General features: G+C 35.6%; 1 protein-coding gene across 2 annotated transcripts in view; it reads right to left on the minus strand.

Annotated features, from left to right (window-relative positions):
- Positions 1–6,983: 6,983 nt before the first annotated feature.
- Positions 6,984–7,423, minus strand: part of fndc1 (fibronectin type III domain containing 1) — a 34,707-nt gene continuing 34,267 nt past the window's right edge. For both annotated transcript variants that reach the window (XM_047801930.1, XM_047801929.1), the window contains one exon: positions 6,984–7,423. This exon is cut by the window's right edge and continues 1,296 nt beyond it. The gene's annotated coding sequence lies outside the window, so the exon portion shown is untranslated.

Consider the following 7,423-nt stretch of genomic DNA (forward strand, 5'->3'; position numbering starts at 1 on the left):
TAAACTCCAAAAGCAATATGTTATAGGGTTTAAAGGTATCTCACTTTTGTATTCCAAATTTCATTTAAATATGTAGGATTTATGGAAGCTTTGTGGTGCAGCAGGTTACTGTGCACTGTTTACTATTTAATAGAAATCAATCCTATCGAGCATTTGTGGGATGTGCTGGGCAAACAAGTCCCATCCATATGCCCCACCTAGCAACTTAAAGGACTGAAGGGAACTGCTGCTTATGTCTTGATGCCAGATACCACAGATATACAGATACCAGATTTTCTTGTTGTCTCGTCGAGTCTGTGCTTGGATGGGTTTTGGAAGGCACAAGGGAGACCTACATTATATTAGGCAGGTGGTTTTAATGTCATGGATGATCAGTGTATGGCACTATTCTGCTGTTAATAAAATATAATACAGCCTTTTAAAACGTGAAAGTTTGAGAATGTGAGATTTCAATTGGGTTAAACAACTGAACAAATGAAACATATTATTGTAATTATTTGAACTTTAATATTTTATTTATACAGTTAGCTGTTTCAATGAATTTGGAAATTGAACTAATTCAAGCACACAGAAAGCTTGCGTCTCATGGGAAAACTGTCACAGATGTTGTCTGTGTGTCCCACCTAATAACACAATACTAAATGGCCATCTGTCTGCTGACTGCAGCAAAGTGCTTATATCCATGTGTCTGGCAGCTGTGTTAGGGAGGGTGCAGTTTATGTAACACAGCAAATAATATCAGTATCGCTATGTTTACACAGACTCAGTTCCTCCACATTATGAACATCCATCTAAATGAGTCTGTTTGTGCACTTTCTTACAGCTTAGAAAACATATCTGTTCTTTGAAAAAGAGTTCACGCAGTCCAGGTTCCTTTTCATGTTGTATTACTTCTATGACTAAGTTGGACAAGTGCTTTTGAAAGTTGTCTTTGTCCTGGAAAAATAACTGGATGGAAAATAACTTCAAGCATAAACATTAGGAAACATTGTTCATCATTTCTGTTTCATGAGGAAGAAATGGTTACATGCTTTTTTGTTTGATAGAATCCTTTAAAAATAGAACATAATTTTTGAACTGAACATAAAACACATGAGGTTTGAACACAAAGATAGATAAATAAAGAGATGTATCAGAGGAAAAAATAAATCAAGTATGAAAACAATATTTTATTAATATGTTGTACGTTATATCAGCAGTTTTTCCCCATTGCTTGGCCCAACTTTTTGATCCTGTTTGACCATAATCTTGTGTCATGCAGCTCCACTCATGGGTAACCATATATTTGTCACTCTGAGAATACATAATTATTCCAATCATGACCATATTGACGGATGTAGAATAGACAACGCTGGAGAAATAAATGGCTTTATAGATCGGCTGCTGATATGAGGCCAAAAGCAGTGTTGACAAAGCAAACACTCAGTTGCATTTACTAATGATCTAAGTAAGTCTAAGGAATGAATAAATTCAATTAAAATCAGAAATTACCATGTATCAATTATTTAATTATTTATACTTTCACTCAGAACTTTGCTATCATTTTCGTTTTCATATGATAATGTACAGTATATTGACCTTAAGTAAACCCAGGTCATAATATGGAAAGTTTGTGTATTTCCTTTCAGATAGTCAAAGTTGCTTACATTCTTTTGTTTTTCCCGAAAATTTTAGTGCAAGCTTTTTTAGTTTAACTCTTATACAATTAATTTTTGGAGAAGCAGAAGATTTTGATTTTATTTTATTTATTTAGAGCAGCAAACCACTCCATTTAGTGCAGAAGAGATATTATGGCACATAACGGGAAATGCAACAAATACTACTGGGGGTTTATTGTGGAATGGATTGTACTTAGTTATCTGTGTAACACAAACAGAGAGGAAATACAGGTGCAAATGAAGTTCAAAGCTTTAAGGAAGATAAAGGCAGAGGTATCCAAAACACGTGTGTGGGTCAGTCTTTGTGGAAACAGAATATACTTGGCAGAAACAAACTCGTGAAACCAGAAATAGGCAAAAAACAATCACAGACACAGGCTTGGTAAAGTCAGATGAACTGAGTGTTTACCTTGAAGAGGTCAGGTGATGATTAGGACTCAGGTGAGTCTGAATGTGCTGTGGAAGTGTGGAGCAGATTGTGGCCTGTCTTGGCCATGTCTGTAAACCGCAGTGTAATCTGGGAAGTGGAGTTTGTGGCATCCATAGACCTGACACTGTGTAAGAAGCTAGCCAAGTTTTCGTAGCGTCCCGATGATCAGTCCCAGAAACCAACACCGTGCACCAATTGATTACACATTTATAACATTTGGTTAAAAGTTTTGATAAAAAAAAATCTTCATATATCTTAAAGGACTTTGGGGTACATGACTTTATGAGACATTTCTTCATAAAGCAAGATGAAAAAGTGAGGTGGTAGAGTTATGTCAGAAATGTTTGGCTCTGTATTTGACATTTTTGTTTGGCTGATTCATCTGTTCCAGGGGTCTCTTTACTTTCTATTTCAAGACTCATAAAATAAAATGTATAGTAGCCTATATCTCAAGTCAAAGTGTGAAAGACTCTCAGCTTAATGGTCCAATGTGTCAACCAAATGATCCTGTGTGCAGGCGAGCACAAAATACCTGAAACAATAGTTATTTGACATAAAAATATAAAGCTAGGGTTTTGTACTGACAATAGGAGTTGAGTGGCCAAAAAAACACACATTGTGGTATAGCATGATATATTTCTGAGTACTGGTGCTGAGACTGTTGTGCTGAAATGTTCTCACCTTTGCACACTTTACGCATTATAAATATTATATAGTGCGTAACATGTCATATTCTACTACGTTTCACTGAGAAGTGGAACGATTCATTTCCATGGTGTCTCTTATTTCATACACAACAAATAATGCACAAATGAACACAATTTACATTTAGCTGGCATAATCTATATTTTTAAAAGCTAGTTTATATACTTAGAAATGAACCTAGACTAGTGTTCATTCTTATTCACTAATGCGGTTAGTTTTATCTTAAATTGAGTTAAATAGCATGTCATGAAGCAAAAAAAGGTATAAATATATTATGCAAATAAAATAAATGTAAATATATAAATGCCTGAACACAACTGCTGAATAATCAGACTCTCTTTGTCTGTCTCTCTGTCAGTCTTTACTTGCCTCTCTCACTTTTGACCTAAAACTTTCTTTCTATGATTTAATCCTCTCAAAACGAATTGTAAGATTTTCCAGGCATGGCGCATGACCTACTTTTAAAAGACATGGTTAAATAGCCTCTGGAAAACAGCTAGAATTGAGTTTATCATGTTGGGCTGCACATGCAATTACAACACTGAGGTTATATATTTTATTAAAAATGTTCAATTCAATTCAAGTCGAATTTATTTCTATAGTGCTTTTAACAATGGACATTGTCTCAAAGCAGCTTTACAGCACATAAGAAACATAATACAGAAAGTTTAATATTATACAAAGATTATTATAATACAAAAGTTCAAGATTAATATGAGACTAATTTAAATGTGCTTGTATGATGAGCAAGCCTGAGGTGACTGAGGCAACTGTAAAAAGGAAAAACTCCCTTAGACATGGGAGAGCAAGAAACCTTGAGATGAAGAAGACTCAAAAGGGAACCCATCCTCATTTCGGTGACACTGAAGGGTGTGATTATAAATAGACACTCCGACAAATGTGTATTGATTAGGAGGGTATTGTTCTCAAAGACCACATGTAGTTGGCATCTTCTCTTAAAATGTCAGAAATCTTCATGAAGCGGAATCCAGCTGGAGCTGGTACATTTGTAGATGCCTCAAGATGCAAGAAGCAAGTGGAGAGGAATTAGCATAGCTGATAGCACTGATAATGATAATTTGATCAGCTATACTGGAGCACAAGGTTATGGGATGTATTATCTGTATGCCTGGCTAAAGACATATGTCTACATTTAAACTGGTAGAGTGCATCTGAGATCTGACCACTGTTAGGAAGGCTATTCCAGAGTTTAGGAGCTAAATACGAAAACACTTTTATCACAGGATCTACCACCTTTAGTAGTCGATGATATTCTGGGAACTACGAGAAGTCTTGAGTTTTGTGATCGCAAAGAGCGTGTTGGAAGACTAGTTAGATATATGGGAGCTAATCCATTTAGAGGGTTTATATGATCATATTTTCTTGACTTGACAGCTGTATTTTGGACTAACTGTTTCTGGACTTGACAGCTGTATCTTGGCCTATTTATTGAGGATGCAGGACAACCACGTAGTAATGCATTATAATAGTCCAGTCTGGAGGTCATGAATGAATGAACTAGATTCACAGCATCAGATAAAGATAGGATGTTTCTTAGCCTGGCAATATTTCTAAGGTAGAAGAATGCCTTTTTTGTAATACTGTATGTAACACCCAGTTTTGTCAAGATAGTACTAACAGTACAACCCCTTTAAATGGAAGTTTTTCTCTCTTATCAGAATTTATCAATAGAAAATGACAGAACATCTAATCTTTTTTATCTTTAACACACTCGGTTAACTTAGAAAATGTAGATATTTTATATGGTTTTGATGAGATATATATTGATATGCTGACTGAGTATTGTCAGCATAACAATGAAAACTGATCCCATGCCTACTAATGAGGTTTCCCAATGGAAGAATATATATTTATATATTTAATATATATAATGGAGAGGTCCTAAAACTGGGGCATAGAGGACATTCAACTTGATAGTTCTCCATTTAAACCTACAAAATGGTATCAAAATGCATGTAACTTGTCCTTTTACCTGGAAGAATTACAGGTGATGCAGTGCTGTAACAGAAAACGGCCATTTTGTTTGTTTTAAGAGAATGTCTTTAGTAAATAAATCCATACACCCAGTTTCCAAGAAAAGCCTGGTGTGTCCTTTACACACATGCTATCTCTCTCTCGCACACAATATATTACATTTACCAGACACCCTTATAAAGAGTGACTTACTTTTTTTATACATTTGAGCCTTGCTCTGGGGCCCAGCAGAGGCAGTCTGGTGGACATGGGAATTGAACTCACAACCTTCTGACTGGTAGTCTAGCACCTTGACCACTAGGCTACCACATCCCTACATCCCAGGCATGCATGTTTTCTGTTTTATTAAAAGCTGGGCAGCACAACGGACTAGGCAATACTCAAAACATGAGACAGGGTGATGACCAGGCAAACAGCAAGTAAATATAGATATGCACACAACAAAAGCCTGCAACTACCACGGAGAAAATGCAAGAGCAAGACATTTACACCTAAGCAATTGCAGAAATTACTAAGTTTTCCTCTGACAAAAAGATTTTCTAGAAGAACTGTTTTTAATTATTAGAATGTAATAAATACAAACACACTGATTCCGTTAAACACTGACTCTGTTATATTCTGAAATCGAACAAAAATATAAATTCCTTTTTTCGAATTGTCATTCATCACTATGGGGAAAAACAGAATGCTCTGCCAGGTAGTTAATGGATATTAAATACAGCTGAGTAAACCGTTAATCAAAACCTTGCCTATAATGAATAAATATAATTTTAAAAGTCTGGTAAGCAAGCTCCCTTGAACTGTTTATTATATGATCTGGTGCCAACAGTACCCTTGCCGAAATCCTCACCTCATTGCTGGATTTCACTTTGTTTTGTCTGATCTTTATTAAAACCCTTTATTGCACAGAGATGCTCAATGGATTACCAAAGCTTTTTGGCTATAGGTTTGGCTTTGTGGTTAGTGGTCTAAGGGCCCTTCTGAAGATTGATGGCATCAGGAACTTTGCTAAGTACCCTGACATTGTATCCTGAATATTTGGTTAAGGGTTGGCTATAGATGGATTTTTAAAAAAAGATTATGACACATGTTCAATAAACACAGAAATGGTTTCATGGAACAAACCATCAATGGTTTGCAATGACTGTCTCAGTCCGTGGAATTAAACTCGTGGAAATAAATCTGTGGGAGTTTGCATATGCAAATCCAGTGTGAATGTGTGATGTGAAGTGTGAAATCTTCTACATTGAGGAGTGGATTAAATTATTCTCCAAGCATCTCAAACCTAGTTGGAGATACATTAAAGAAAGATGATGAACTGTGGGAATGCCTATGGTTTTGATAAAATAAAACACGCATGCTTCTGGGTGGCCTAGCAGAAAACCTTCCCAAATATGACTCCCGTCAATGCTACAGACATTAGTGGTTGGGTGTCCCTTATTAGTGGGTGGAATCCCTTATTGGTTTGGCCTAGCTCACTGGCCAAAATGTTGGCGTGTTGATCAGAAGGTGGTGTGTTCAAATCCCAGGATCACCAGGCTGCCAAAGCTCTTAACACTCAACTGCTTGGCTGTTTTAAAAACTAAGAGAAAAATGCAATTTGCTAAAAATGTAAGTTTGGAAAACTGTTCATGTATGTTTGAAAAATATTGAGGTTGAAAACCTAACCTCAGAATATGAGTAAAAACACCTGCTATTCATTTCATGCATTACTTTCAGATTTGTATTTCTAAATATAAATGTATAAATCTAAATAATAATTTTAGATTTTTCGAGGCATGCCTAGAATTTATGATTTGGCAAAGAGACAGAGGATAAGATTATTGCAGAAAAAGTATAGACATTAGAGACAAATAAAAAAGTTTTAGTTACAGGTTGATATTAGAGATTAATTAGAGTCTACATGAAATTGGAGGAGACAATGACATACCTGACCTATCTGGAATAACGAGTGTTTTTTATACTCTGCCTGCAAGGTTCAAACTCTAAACAAACTGATTTGTTTAGAGAAATAGATAGAAGTTTTTAATCCTCTGAACTTCATGTGAGACATTGTATGGATTTTATTAGCATGTTTCATCCTGTTATAGGTACAGTTTAATCCTATTTCTTCAGAATAATATAGCAAACCACTCAACTTTCTTTTATTTAACTATTTAAATTTGTAACCAACTAATGAACAACAAAGGTTGGTGTACAGTACACTTCAATACTCTTGCATCATTGAATCGTGAGGTTTTATTCATTACTGGAGCTTGATGTGATTATCTCCATTATTTTTTCTTTTACATGAATTGATTGGTAGTGACAAGCAGCACATGTATTGTTATGTAACACAAGTTGTTAACTATTCCAAACCATGCCGTGCTTGATAATAGAAATACAGTCTGAGACAACCAGTTTAAACAAAGCGGGATAAAAAACAGATTACCTCTGGAGCATGTCTTTATTCTGGAGTTGAAATTAGTGCAAAATATGCTCCACTTTTCTATGTCCCATCCTTGAAACAAAACAATTACTGTCACCAAAACCAACGGAAACAATTGCTGTCCAAAAGAGAGAAGATTGAGCTAGTTAACCTCAGATTTCCCCCTTGTATGAACTGCCGGATACATTTTTCCTAAAGGCCGTGTAA

The sequence above is a fragment of the Tachysurus fulvidraco genome, chromosome 16 (assembly GCF_022655615.1).
Source record: "Tachysurus fulvidraco isolate hzauxx_2018 chromosome 16, HZAU_PFXX_2.0, whole genome shotgun sequence".
Lineage (NCBI taxonomy): Eukaryota > Metazoa > Chordata > Actinopteri > Siluriformes > Bagridae > Tachysurus > Tachysurus fulvidraco.